This window comes from Balaenoptera borealis (genome assembly GCF_965194805.1).
Source record: "Balaenoptera borealis genome assembly, chromosome: 10".
Classification (NCBI taxonomy): Eukaryota; Metazoa; Chordata; class Mammalia; order Artiodactyla; family Balaenopteridae; genus Balaenoptera; species Balaenoptera borealis.
This window is the reverse complement of record NC_138874.1, coordinates 83,321,284-83,335,883: the sequence shown is the minus strand read 5'-3', so window position 1 is coordinate 83,335,883 and position 14,600 is coordinate 83,321,284. Positions and strand designations below refer to the sequence as shown.

General features: G+C 38.2%; 1 long non-coding RNA gene across 1 annotated transcript in view; it reads right to left on the bottom strand.

The window, feature by feature from the left end:
• Positions 1–10,768, bottom strand: part of LOC309604720 — a 50,437-nt gene extending 39,669 nt beyond the window's left edge. Inside the window, exon 1 of the long non-coding RNA XR_014231015.1 lies at positions 10,114–10,768. This is a non-coding gene — a long non-coding RNA (uncharacterized lncRNA). The remainder of the gene's footprint in view (positions 1–10,113) is intronic.
• Between the last annotated feature and the right edge of the window lie 3,832 nt (positions 10,769–14,600).

The following is a 14,600-nucleotide window of genomic DNA, read 5'->3' as shown; positions in this document are numbered from 1 at the left end:
CGCGTTGTTTGCAAATATTTTCTCCCATTCTGTAGGTTGTCTTTTCATTTTGTTTATGGTTTCCTTTGCTGTGCAAAAGCTTGTAAGTTTGGTTAAGTCCCATTTGTTTATTTTTGTTTTTATTTCTATTGCCTTGGGAGACTGACCTAAGAAAACATTGGTACGATTTATGTCAGATAATGTTTTGCCTATTATCTCTACTAGGAGTTTTATGGTGTCATGTCTTATGTTTATATCTTTAAGCCATTTTGAGTTTATTTTTGTGTATGGTGAGAGGTGTGTTCTAACTTCATTGATTTACATGTGGCTGTCCAGCTTTCCCAACACCACTTGCTGAAGAGACTCTCTTTTCCCCGTTGTATATTCTTGCCTCCTTTGTTGAAGATTAATTGACCGTAGGTGTGTGGGTTTATTTCTGGGCTCTCTATTCTGTTCCATTGATCCATGTGTCTGTTTTTGTGCCAATACCATGCTGTTTTGATTACTGTAGCTTTGTAGTATTGTCTGAAGTCTGGGAGGGTTATGCCTCCTGCTTTGTTATTTTTCTTCAGGATTGCTTTGGCCATGCTAATGATTTTAAAAGTCAAATAATGGGGGCTTCCCTGGTGGCGCAGTGGTTGGGAGTCCACCTGCCAATGCAGGGGACACGGGTTTGTGTCCCGGTCCGGGAAGATCCCACATGCCGCGGAGCGGCTAGGCCCGTGAGCCACAACTACTGAGCCTGCGCATCTGGAGCCTGTGCTCTGCAATGGGAGAGGCCGCGACAGTGAGAGGCCCACGCACCGCAATGAAGAGTGGCCCCTGCTCGCCGCAACTGGAGAAAGCCCTCGCACAGAAACGAAGACCCAACACAGCCTAAATAAATAAATAAATAAATGTATTAAAAAAAAAAAAAAAGTCAAATAATGGTAAATAATTTGTAAAGGAAGAGTCCCATGTATCATGTCCCACCCCTCCACAACCCTAGTTGTGTTTCTTGGAGGAAAGCACTGTATTTATTTATTTTTCTAGTGTTTATCTGCATAATTTAAAACTAAGTATTTAATTCTATTTTTAATAGATCAATTTTACATATTATCTATGTATTTTCTATTATGGTCCAGGAGGATTTAGCACACACAATTCACTCTGCCCCATGCCTCTTCTTTTCCTTCCAGTAGAAATGTATCACAATTTTTTAAAAAATCAATATTCACTTTTTTTTAGTATCATGATTAAATAAATATCATATACTGCTGAACCATAATCATAGTATACTATGGTTATATTTCCTTTCTTTTGCAACTTTTGGTTAGCTCTGGCATTAATAATTGTCTGATTCTTTTTTTTTTTTTTTACCAAGTTATGATTTAAAATTTATCAGATGTGTACATACACAAACATGACAGCAATTTTAAAAACTTGTGAATATTTGGCCTTATAAAATTACAACACACTGTAAATAAATCCCTCCCACATTTTATACAAACTACATGATTTTGATATACGAAGATTCTGTTTTTATTACACTGACAATGTACAACCAAGGCTATTTACAATGCATAATTGTTTGATTCTTAACTGCTTAATTTTCTCTATATCTATTGATAATTCTCCCCACTTGCTCCAGCAGCCTCTCAATACAATTTCCTACATCATAAAACATATGAGATTGTCTCATGTTGGTTTCATTTTTTTAAAAAAGAAACCTCTCTCCTGGAGCATCTATTGATTTGCAACTCTTGCTCTTTAGAATGTTGCACTCACTGCTTTCATTCTGGCAGCAGAGTATTCCCCTCACCTCTCTTGTGTGTTGGAGCCTAGGAAATTTCAAATCTCGTATAATCCTTTTCCTTCGTTTACTTTTTTGTTTTGATGGTGTAGTAACTATAGCAGCTTCCTGAGAAAGAATGAATCATAAGTGAATTAATTTTGTTTAGGTTGCACATATCTAAAATTTTAATTTCATCTTCTTTATTGCTTAGCAGGATATAGAATTTTATGTTGGAAATAATTTTCATTTAGACTTTTTTTTTAAAGATTTTTTTTTTCATGTGGACCATTTTTGAAGTCTTTATTGACTTTGTTACAATATTGCTTCTGTTTTCTGTTTTGGTTTTCTGGCCATGAGGCATGTGGGATCTTAGCTCCCTGACCAGAGATTGAACCCACACCCCCTGCGTTGGAAGGTGAAGTCTAAACCACTGGACCACCAGGGAAGTCCCTCATTTAGACTTTTGAATGTATTTCTGTATTGTATTTTAGTTGTCAGTGTTGATGTTGAGAAGCCCCAAACCATTCTATTTCTATATTCTTTGGAAGTTCTCTTTAGCTCTATATTGTGGCAATGTCTATTTAAAAAAAACACAACAACAACAACAACAACAACAAAACAGCTTTACTGAAGTATGACTGATGTACAATGAGCTGCAAAAATAAAAAATGTCCAATTTGATGAGTTATTACTTCTGTACACTCACGGTACTATCACAATCAAGAATATACCCATTAGTATGGATATATATATCAGTTTGGAATATGCGCAGTTTCCTTGTGCCCTTGAATAATTTCTTATTCCTCTCTCTCTTTGCAACCCCTCTCCCATGACCCATCCCCAGAAAACCACTTCTCTGCTTCCTATCAGTATAGATTATTTTGCATTTTCTAGAATTTTCTATAAATGGATTAAAATAGTATACATTTTTTTCGCTTGGCTGCTTTCACTTAGCATAATTATTTAGAGTTACCCGTATTCCTACATGTATTAATATTTCATTCCTTTTTATTACTGGGAAGCAATACATTGTACACAACTAATTCTAAAATTCACATGGAAATGCAAATGAGCTAGAAGAGGCAATTTTTTTTCTTACAGGACAATAATAAGAAAGCAACCTAATAAAAATAAGCAAAAGATTTGGCTACTTCACAAAAGAAGTTATATGAATAAGCCAATAAGCACATGAAAACATGCTGAACATCTTCCATCATGAGGGAAATGCAAGTTATAACTATAGTGAGATCCTCTTACAAATGCACTAGAATAACTATAATTAACAAGACTGACCAGAGCAAATGTTGGTGAGGACCTAGAGCAACTGGAATTCTCATATATTACCGGTGGGAGTGTAAAATGACGCAACTTTTTGGGAAACACTTTGGCAGTCTTCTGTCAAGTTATTCATACACTTACTAGCAATTTTTCTCCTAGGTATTTACTCAAGATAACTGGAAGCATATGTTCACCCAGACTTCTTTACATTTGTTTGAGCAGCTTTATTCAAAATGGCCCCAAACTGGAAATAATCCACATGTTTATCAAAAGGTGCATGGATAAACAAATTATGATATATCCATATCATAGAATTCTTTTCAGCAATAAAAAAGAACAAGTATTGATACATACAAAAACATGGATGAATCTCAAAAACTTAAGCTGAGCTAAAGAAGCCAGGTACAAGAGTCTATCCTGTATATTCCATTTAGATAAAATTCTAGAACAGGCATAAGTAAGCTCTATTGATAGAAACAGATCATTGGTTGCCTGGGGCAAGGGAAGGGGTAGATGATTGCAAAGAGGCATAAGGGAACCTTGGGGGATGGTGAAAATGTTCAGTATCTGTCTTGACTGGGGTGGAAGTTACAAAAATGTAGCCATTTATCAGATCGTTGACTTGTACCTTATATGGGTGCAGTTTATGTTATGTAAATTATACCTCAGTGAAATTGACTTAAAAATTGGCATGTCACTGTATTGCGGGTTGCTGCCACATTTCTACTCTTAGACAAAGGTCACCCAGAAATCCAGGAAAAGGTAAAGGGATAGCAACATTACAAAGAAAGAGAAAAAAAGAAAAACTGAAGTTTATGGTTTCTAAGTGCTTGTTAGCTTAAAACTACAATGATATGTTTTATAATTTTTGAAAGTTAGGAAATAAACACTGGATAGTGGTGGGGAAATTTATTCAGGTGAATGTACGAAAACTCACTCTGGAGATAGAAAACCTAGCATTCTATTCTGGCATGTGCCATCACACACGAAGTAATAAATATGTGGATTTTCTAAGAACTTGAAGACATCTTAAATGCACTCAACACTAAAACTCTGCTGAATAGAGTTGACTCTTTGATGACTCACCAGGCCTGTCATCCCCTGGGCCAACATTTATAAACATTGTGCTGGCAAAGAACTGAGAGATTAATATCAGAGATGAAAGTTTCCTGTTTGTAGAATGTGAAATACATGGGAATTTAATGCAGTAGTGTTTAAAAGAAGCCTTTTAGAAGTATAAAGGAATGAGTCTAATGGAGGAGATTTCAGGAATGACAGGAGAGTGAGGTAGGCAGTTTTTATCATCCTTGGTACCATGTCACTCCAAGCAAGCTTTTTCCCCCTTAATTCCTGGAGGGAGGCCTACAGCTATTTTTCTTAGCTGACAAGATGAAATAAACAACTTGTATTTTCTTGGAAAGACCCAATTATTTAAAGAGGTCTCGGATTTTATGTTGTTACCACTCAACAAAAGGGGAGAATTTACGAATTAAAAGGGTCGAGACAAATCAACCAATTAAAATGCATGGGCCCTAATTATTTGGACCCTGATTAGAAAAAGCAAAATGTAAAAGCAAACAAAAATTATGGGACAGTTGGGGAAATGTGGATACTAATTTGATATTGAATGGTATTAAGAAATTATTATTAAAAATTTTTTAAGTGTGATGATATAATTTTGGTCTTATTTTTAAATAACAGTTTTTATATACATACTGACATATTTATGGACGAAATGATAAAATTTCTGGCATTTGCCACTAGATAATAGAGGTGAAGAGGGGTACACAATTTGACTTAATATCAGATTCTTAAAGGAAAATTGCTCATGGAGTTAATTATTATGAGTGAATCTGAAGGTTTACTTTAGTGTGATTCTCTGGGTAACAGCTTTGGAGCTTCCTCTTCCCGTGTTTGAAGCATGCTCTTTTTTTTTTAATTGTTTAACATAGATATTTTATTTTTTAAATTTTTATTGGAGTATACTTGATTTACAATGTTGTGTTAGTTTCAGGTGTACAGCAAAGTGAATCAGTTATACATTACATATATCCACTCTTTTTTAGATTCTTTTCACATAAAGGCCACTACATAGTATTGAGTAGAGTTCCCAGTGCTATACAGTAGGTCCGTATTAGTTATCTATTTTATGTAGTAGTGTGTATACGTCAATCCCAATCTCCCAGTTTATTCCCCACCCCCCGACCCCCCGCTTACCCCCTGGTAACCATAAGTTTGTTTTCTACATCCGTAACTCTATTTCTGTTTTGTAGATAAGTTCATTTGTACCCTTTTTTTAAGATTCCACTTACAGGCAATATCATATGATATTTGTCTTTGTCTCTCTGACTTATGAAGCATGCTCTTAAACAAGGCCACAAGAACAGGATCAGGAGCTTGCATAACTTTTTACGTTTTTATCTGGGATTTGCCCTATGCTTGCTCCCTTTCCCTCTGTCCATGACTTTCACAGCTTTCGTCTTCCTTGGCTCTCGCCTGGTTCCCTCCCTTTCCCTGGTGCTGACTCCGGATGCAGGGTCTGGTTAAGCCCTGGCACTTCCTTGGCGTGTCATTTCCATGTGTGGACTCTTCCTGTCTACACACATCATGGCTACAGCCAAGTGGTACCATATCCCTCACACTTGCCAGGCTTCACAGATGAAACACTTCGAAAGGAGCTCCCAAGGACCCTGTCTGTTTGAGGATATAGAAAAGAATCTTATACAGTCTTCACAACAAATCATCAGAGTTGGAAAAGTGTGAAATTATGGGTCCATTACAATTCCACCAAAGAACTGGATGAGCAATATTACCGATCCCACAGAAAAAAAATCCTGGAAAATGCTAATTAAATTTACTTTCTTCTTATACTTTGTATTTCATCAGAATGCTCTAAATTGTCATTCTTTAAACCACAGTTGAAGTAATGTGATATTTTCCAAATTGTGGGTCACGTCCCTTTAATGGGTTATGAAATTAATGGGCAGCGAAAAGCAGTTTGAATAGTCTAGCCTAGTTTAGAATGAAATGGAACAGAATGAAAATATTCAAGTGAATCATACATAGTAAGAGTGAATATATTTCTTGTAGAACTTTTAGTGTTGCGTGTGTGTGTACGTGTGTGTGCTGTGTCACAATGTAAAAATCAATTTCTTAACTGTGGTCATTGCCCCAAAAGCTGGAAAACCCCTACATAATGAATTTGTACACACAATATATAAATAACGAAAAGACTCAAGGGGAGAAAATAAGAGAACGCAATGGAAATTTCTTTCCAACCAAAATCCCCATAACTAGTCACCTGAATCAGAGAAATAAAGGTTAACTATGTCAACCAGTCAGAAATCAGAAATAACTTGGCAGAAGGAACAGGCTATGAGGCGCCACCTGATTTGTTGTTCTTTTTGGGTGGTTTTGCTTGCTATGTTTTTCTGTTGATTTTTAAAGGCCCTGTGCATTTTTGTTACTTGGTAACTGCCATTTCCAGACTCAAATTTGTCTGTCTCTAGATGCAGCTGGTATATCAGCTGACAGTAGGAGGATGATTAAGGCTGTGTAACTTTGCCTGCTCTGCTGCAGCCCAAATGAACACCACCCCTACCCCGACCCCACCACGTCCCCTCTGCTATTTAGGTCATGGTAAGAATGAGGTAAGGTGACATTAGTCACCAAACCACAGATTCAACCTGCAACATCCAATGCTCTTACAAGTTTGGTTATATGCCAAGGCCGTATTTGGCCAAAGAATGTGTGCCCTTTGAAATCCCAGCATGAACACACCTACAAATTCTCAGCTGATGAAAGGTTCATCTCTTCTTTCAGCCCTAGGGTGGAGAAAACAGTATCCCCCTTGCCAAGTTTTTCTTTTCTATAAAACTTTCAATAAGAACTTCATAATGAGTACAAACCTGGAAATTTTAAATTCAAATCCTCTACAAGTTTGTGGCACTAACAGACTCTCACTGCTGTTTGGGAGCCATCGTGGAATGAATTTACATGAATTTCTATCCCATAAGGAATAAGTCCTAATAAGGAGCACAGCTAATAAAGAGGTGAGTCTCCAAATAGAAAGGCACTTTGAGAAGGCATGATTCAGTCAAAGAATCTATCTCAGGATGACGTGATCCTTTGGAGAATGAAATGTTCAAATTCTGACTGAGGGGTTCAGGTGGAAATACGTCCTCAAGTCTTAAAGGTGGAGTAGCATGGGGAACACAAACATATAGAAATGATAAGGAATGTAAAAATGTCTTTATCAGATGGTTTCACGATGTGATTTAATCGGTGGTGGATCCCTGGTTGTGAAGGAAGCCAGGCCTACCATATTGAAAGCAGGATGGTAGGGACCTTGGTTTGGCTCTCTGAGCAGTCACCAGTGATTCATCTGTGGGCACAGTTGAGGCCCCAGGCAGAAGGGAGAGAGCGCAGTCTGTGTGAGCACCGTAGGTTTCCGGGACCACAGAGATCCACAGCTCTAACTCAACTCTGATGCAGACCAGGGCCTTGCCAAGCTGGCCTTTCCCAGACAACAGATTCTGCTCAGGTTCATGTTCTTGCCTTGTTGCAGATTTCAAATGAGGTAACAAGAGTGGCATCTGGAACGTTTCCTGGCAAGAAGGCGTTTCTCCCTCCCCCTCCCAGACCTTGTTCTCCATTTTTTCTCTCTCTGTACCTTTTCCATAGTTAGAAGCCTGGCAATGGAGTGAGACCAGGCTACATTCAAATCCAGCCTCCCCACTTGCTTGCTATGTGGCTTGGAGCTAAGCATCAAACTTGTCTAAGCCTCAGTTTCCTCAGCAATACAATGGAGAGAGAACTCTTACCTTATAGGGTTTTGTGAAGATTGAGAGAATGTGAAACGCTTTGTAAACATTCAACACTCAAAGTCAGGGTTTCTCAACCTCAGCGCTTTTGACATTTTGGCCAAATAATTCTTTGTTTTGGGGGCTCTCCTGTGCCTTTTAGGATGTTTATGAATATCCCTGACCTCTACAAACTAGATACCAGTAGTAACCTGCTTCTCTGCTTGACCGTGACTTCCGTCTTGCCTCTCTCTGTCTCTCTCGGGAAAGCAAAACTGCCATGTTATGAGTAGCCCAGGTGGCAAGGAACTAATGTCTCCAGTAAATAGCCAGCAAGAAGCTGAGGCCAGCCTGCAGACAAGTGAGTGAACTTGGAAGAGGCGCTTCCCCCAGCTGAACCTTGAGTTGACTGCGGCCCTGGGTGATACCTGGATTGCAGCCTTGTGAGTCACGCTGAGCTAGATGCACCCAGCTAAGCCATGCCCAGATTCTTGCCCCACAGAAACAGTACTAAGTACTGTTCTTTTAAGCTGCTAAGTTTTGTGACAATTTATCATTGTCACAAACTAAGACAAGGACCAACAATGTATTAAGTAATTGGGAAGCAGATGAGTGAGATGGAGTTTCTGCTCACAAGGGCTTATAACCCAGAGGTGGCCCACAGAGCAGATCCTAAGGTTTCTATGGCTTTTCTTTTCCTTTCCTTTCCTTTTTTTTTTTTTCCTTTTCCTTTTCCTGTCCACATTTGCATCCATTGCATTAGGTCTATCCCACAGTTATCACATGGTTGTCCTGTAACATTTAGTTCTCTCTCTATGACTTATTCAAACATCTTAGAATTAATTATCTCTTTACCTCTTTGGAGGGTTGGGGTTTACCTTCTAAAAATTGTATTAAAACCATAATGAGATATCACCTCATACCTGTTAGAATGGGAATTATCAAAAGGACAAGAAATAACAAGTATTGGCAAGGATGTGGAGAGAAAAGGGAACCCTCATACTCGTACACTGTTGGTGAGAATATAACTTGGTACAACTACTATGGAAAACAGTATGGAGGGTCCTCAAAAAATTAAAAATAGAACTACCATATGATCCAGTAATTTCACTTCTGAGTATTAAACCAAAGAAAACAAAACACTAACTCAAAAAAAAGCTGTACCCCCATGTTTATTGCAGCATTATTTATAATAGCCAAGATACAGAAGTGACCTAAGTGGTGTCCATTAATAGACAAATGGATAAAGAAGATGTGATATATATATATATATATATAAAATGGAATACTGTTAGACCGTAAAAAAGAATTAAATCTTGCCATTTTGCAACAAACATGGATGGACCTTGAGGGTGTTATGCTAAGTGAAATATGCCAGACAGAGAAAGACAAATACTGTATGATATCACTTACATGTGGAATCTAAACAAACTAACTAAAAACCAAGCTCATAGATACAGAGAACAGATTGGTGGTAGGGGTGGGGTTGGTGGGTGAAATGGGTGAAGAGGGTCAAAAGGTACAAACTTCCAGCTATGGAATAAGTCCTGGGGATGTAATGTACAGCATGGTGACTGTAGTTAATACTGTATTGCATATTTGAAAGTTACTCAGAGAGTAGATCTTAAAATCCTCATCACAAGAAAAAAAATTAACTGTGTACAGTGATGCATATTAACTAGACTTATTGTGGCGGTCATTTCACAAAGCATACAAATTCCAATCATTATGTTGTACACCTGAAACTAATGTAATGCTATACATCAATTATAACTCAACTTAAAGAAAGAAAAAAAAAAAGATTACCTAAATGTGTGTGTTTTTTAAAAAAAATCGTATTAAGAATTTTAGCGACTTTACATGGAAAGGGGGCATAGAGAATGTTAAGCTAAATGTCCATTATTCTAAATTCATTTCTCAATCTTGTTCAATGTACAGTATTCATACATTTTCTTCACTATCATTAGCTCTATGCTGTTTTGTGTTCCTCTTTTCCTAAATGTGTTTTATTGCAAAAGTAACAAATGGTTGATATAAAGAAGTTAAAATAGTACAGGAAGGCATAAAAAAGAGTATGCCATTTACCAGAATTAACCTCAGGTAACAATTTTATATGTATCTTTCCAGGCAATTTCCATGAAATACAATTATACCACATATATTTTTGTTGAGATTCTTTGGTCCAAGGAATAGGAACAAAGGCAAGTTGGCTTTAGCAAAAAGAAAGACTTAATTGACTCAGATACCCCCAAATTTTGGAAGGACCAGAGAAGAACTGACCTTAGAGATGGTTGAAACCAGGACTAGAGCATCGTCAGTGATCGCTCTTTTTGTCTCTCATCTCTGTCTCTGCAAGTGGGCTTCATCCTTCCACACTGAGTTCTCCATGAGTCAGGACATGTGACCACCGGCAGCTTCTAGCTCTGAGCCTTACAACTTTGTGACCAGAGAGGAAAGGGGCATCATTCTTCTGGCTTGAACAATCCCAGAGAATGTTTCTGATTGGTTTAATCTGTTATCAATCACACTAGCCAGGGGCATGAGATATTAGGAGAAGCTCAGCTGGAGTCATATGCTCAACTCATTGCTGGAAAAAGTGTCTGTTACTAGAAAAAAGCAGAGGAAAGGATGCTGAGCAGCCAAGAACAATAGGCATCTAGCACTTAAAAAAAATAAATCCAAGTAGGATCATAAGACGCATCTTGTTCTCCAATTTGTTTTAATCAGTAAACTATGTATAGTGGATATTGTGGACTTCTTTCCATATCTGTATATATTATGATCAGCTTACTAGACAGTCCATACTCAATAGAACAGAAATGTGAGACTGTTCGTTTTCTCTCCAGTCATTTCTTTCAATCACACTCCCTTTCTGACCCTTAGTCTTGGCAGATCTTGGGCAGGTCACATAGCTTTCAAGTCACTTTTTGATGACTCCAATTTTTTTTTTTTTAATAGTTACTTTATTTATTTATTTATTTTATTTTATTTTTTTGACTGTGTTGGGTCTTCGGTTCGTGCGAGGGCTTTCTCTAGTTGCGGCAAGTGGGGGCCACTCTTCATCGCGGTGCGGGGACCGCTCTTCATCGCGGTGCGCGTGCCTTTCACTGTCGCGGCCCCTCCCGTTGCGGGGCACAGGCTCCAGACGCGCAGGCTCAGCAGTTGTGGCTCACGGGCCCAGTTGCTCCGCGGCATGTGGGATCTTCCCAGACCAGGGCTCGAACCCGTGTCCCCTGCATTAGCAGGCAGATTCTCAACCACTGCGCCACCAGGGAAGCCCTCAAGTCACTTTTTTATTATTAAAATGGCCTGTTCTGTCTAGAGTCATTTAAACCTAAATCTCACACCAAATTTAATATTCATTCTCTCCCTCAAAGCTGCCAATGCAGGGCAGACTTCCATCAAGGGGTTTGGAGTGGGGAACGGTGTGGGATACCTTTTCACTTTTTCTGCCCTCTCTCTTCTGTGGTTGGAGGGTGAAGGAGGAATAATAAGGGTGACAAGTGTCTCCTATTCATGATTGTTATTGGTTGAATTGGGAACCCCCAAAGTTCATATGTCAAAGCCCTAAGCCCTGATACATTAGAATGTGACTGTATTTGGAGATAAGGCCTTAAAAAAGAGGTGATTATTAAATAAATAAGGCCATTAGGGTTGCCCTCATCCAATTCGACTGGTGTCCTTATAAGAAGAGGAAATTTAGATTCACGAAGAGGCACCAAGGACTCACATACACAGAGGGACAACCCTGTAAAACCAAGGAGAGCAGCCTCAGGGGAAATCAATCCTGCAGGCACCTTGATCTTGCACTTCCAGCCTCCAGAACTGTGAGAAAATAAATTTCAGTTGTTAAAGCCACCCAGTCTATGGTATTTTGATACGGCAGCCCAAGCAAAAGAACACAGTGACCATTGTTGGGGTGTTGTGATGGTGCTTCTTGTACTCTGAAGGCTGCCTTTTGTGGGACACATGTTCATGGACATGTGTGGCTTCTTCAGGGGGCTCACAGAAAGTTCTCAGGACACAGTTCTTTGGTGTGGAAGTATGCTGGAGCTCATCTTTTTCCAATCCCCTCTCAGTGCCCACCCAGGACAGTTCACTCTATAGTCTCTTGTTCCCGGGGGTCTCCCTCCTGGTGACCAAATTTCTTAGGTAGGGTACCCAGCAGAGTGTCTGGAGCCTGGCTACACTCCAAGCTTATTTCAATCTCAGGAAGCCCACATAACCTTGTCACAGCCAAGAGTGGATGGGCACACTGCTCCTTGCCTACATCTTCTTTGCCCAGCTGTCTGCCTCCTTTTATTCCCTGCTCAAGCCGACACAAAGGACACATGAGCAGTTCCACTGAATAAGAAGGTATCCGAGCAGGGAATAAAATGTGAGGACCCCCCTTCTTGCCTGCACTTCTAAACTCTCCGTGTTTCTTCTTACTTAATTCTTTTGAGGGATATTATCCCTCCTGAGGAAAGAAAGGGAAACCATAGCACTCCCCACTAGGCTGACATCTCAAGACTGAAAATTCTCCTTGAACTTTGTTTCCGAAAGTGGTCTGCATATACGTGTGTAGATTAGAGGGAATTATGCACTGACAGCTGGGTAGCCGAGCCAATCCAGCTGTTTCTTACCTCCCTTGCAGAGACGCCTGTCCCCCAACTGCTGTCGGCTCCCTTTAGAGTGTAGGTTATTTATCACCTCAATCTCCAGCCAATTCTGAGACAGCATCCTTATACAAGTCAGTTTACTTAAAGTCTATTTTAATGATTTGTGAGTATGAAAACATTGCAATTTGTTTAACTAGTCCTCTGCTGAAAAGCATTTGGGTAAGGTCCAGGTTCTTGCTATTGCTTCAACGAACATACTCTGTTTTGAGGAATATCTGAGTGTTCGTATGTGTGTGTTTGTGTATGGATGTTTCATGGGCTAAATTCCTAGATTTAAAACTGTTGTCAAAATACATTAGAATAACTTAAAAAGTTATTCTGTACATTATCATAAAGTAAACTTTTATAGTTTTACATTACCATAAAGTAAGAACTTCTTAATTTTGGTGTAGAGTTCTATGAATTTTAACACATATATATGTTCCTGTAGTCACCACTCTAATCAGGATATAGAACAGTCCATCACCCCAAACACGTTGTCATGATGTCTCTTCATTTTGCCCTCTTCCTCCCACCTGATAACAACTCATCTGTTCCAGCATAATTTTTAATGGTAATAATCTTCTACTTGTTCAGTTTGATTGATTGACAAAGTAATAATTACTCTGTCGTAAATAGATTCAAGTCCTTAGTTGCTAGGTCTTCTAACTTAGATCATGTTTCCATGTAATTAACCCTAATGAGAAGATAAACTATTTAAAAATATTTTTTTTCAAAACCATTTAAGTAAAATAGTTTTCAAAATACTCCAGGCCTTAAGAAAGGTAAGCCTTATTAGCATAGACTATTCTATCATTTTATGTAATTCCACGTGTTTTTAAAAACAATTATCAACTAACTCATATAACAGACTAAGGCATAAGTACAATTTAAATAAGAATGATAAAATAGATACCCATATATATGTTTCCCAACTTAAGACCTAGAATATTATAGTACCTTTGATGCCTTGTGTTTTCATCCCTGATGGTATCTTCCTTTCCTAGGCCTGAGAGTGCCCTTTCAAATAAAAAAATCTTTGAATATTGTTTAATATTTATTGGAGAGGGGGATAGAATTATTTATCTTTATATTAAAATTGAATTACTCTGTGGTAAACAGGGTAGTGGCTCCCCAAAGATGTTCACAACCTAACCCCTGATACATGTGATAAAAAGGGACTTTGCAAGTGTGATTAAATTAAGGAACAGAGATGGGGAGATTATTTAGGGAGGGGTCCAATGTAATCACAAAAGGTCCTTGTAAAAAGTCAAGAAGGTCAATGTCAGGAAAAGAGATGTCATGATGGAAACAGAGGTTGGAGTGATATAAGGAAGGAGCCATGAGCTAAGAAATGCAGGAGCCTATAGTAGCTGGAAATGGCATATAAGATAATAAGTTAGTGTCATTTTAAGTCACTAAATTTGCAGTAATTTGTTACAGCAGCACTAGGAAAGTAATATACTATCTATGTTTTAAAAAAGATTTAGTGAATGATCTAAATATAATGATATTTAAATGTTTTATTTAATACAATTTCAAACTTTCAAAAAAGTCAAAAGAATAGTCTAAGAAACTTCTGTATTCCCTTTATCCAGATGTACCAATTGTTAATATTTTGCTCCATTTGATTTATTATTTGCTCTCACTATTTTTTTAACTGTTTGAAAGTATCTTGCAGATATCATGATCCTCTCCCCATACATTCTTTAGTGTGTATTTCCTAAAAGCAGGGACTTCTCTTACATAACTAGGTTAAAATGATCAAAATCATAAACTGTAACTTTGATGTAATACTTTAACCTAAAATTCATATTTAGATTTCTCCAGTGGTGCCAGTAATGCTTTTTATAATCATTATTTTCCCTGGTCCAGGTTCTAATCCAGGAGCATGTGCTACATTTAGTTGTCATGTCTCTCTAGTTTCTTGTAACCTGGAGTAGTTTCTTCATCTTCCCTTATCTTTCCTGTTTTTGAAAATTGTGAAGAATACAGGCTAAGTTTCTTACAGGATTTTTTTTTCTTTTACTTTGTCTGAAATTTCATCGTGATTTGATTCAGGTTATGCATTTTTGGCAGGAACACTAGAGGTGTGATATTGTGTCCTTTTCCTCACATCAGGAAGCA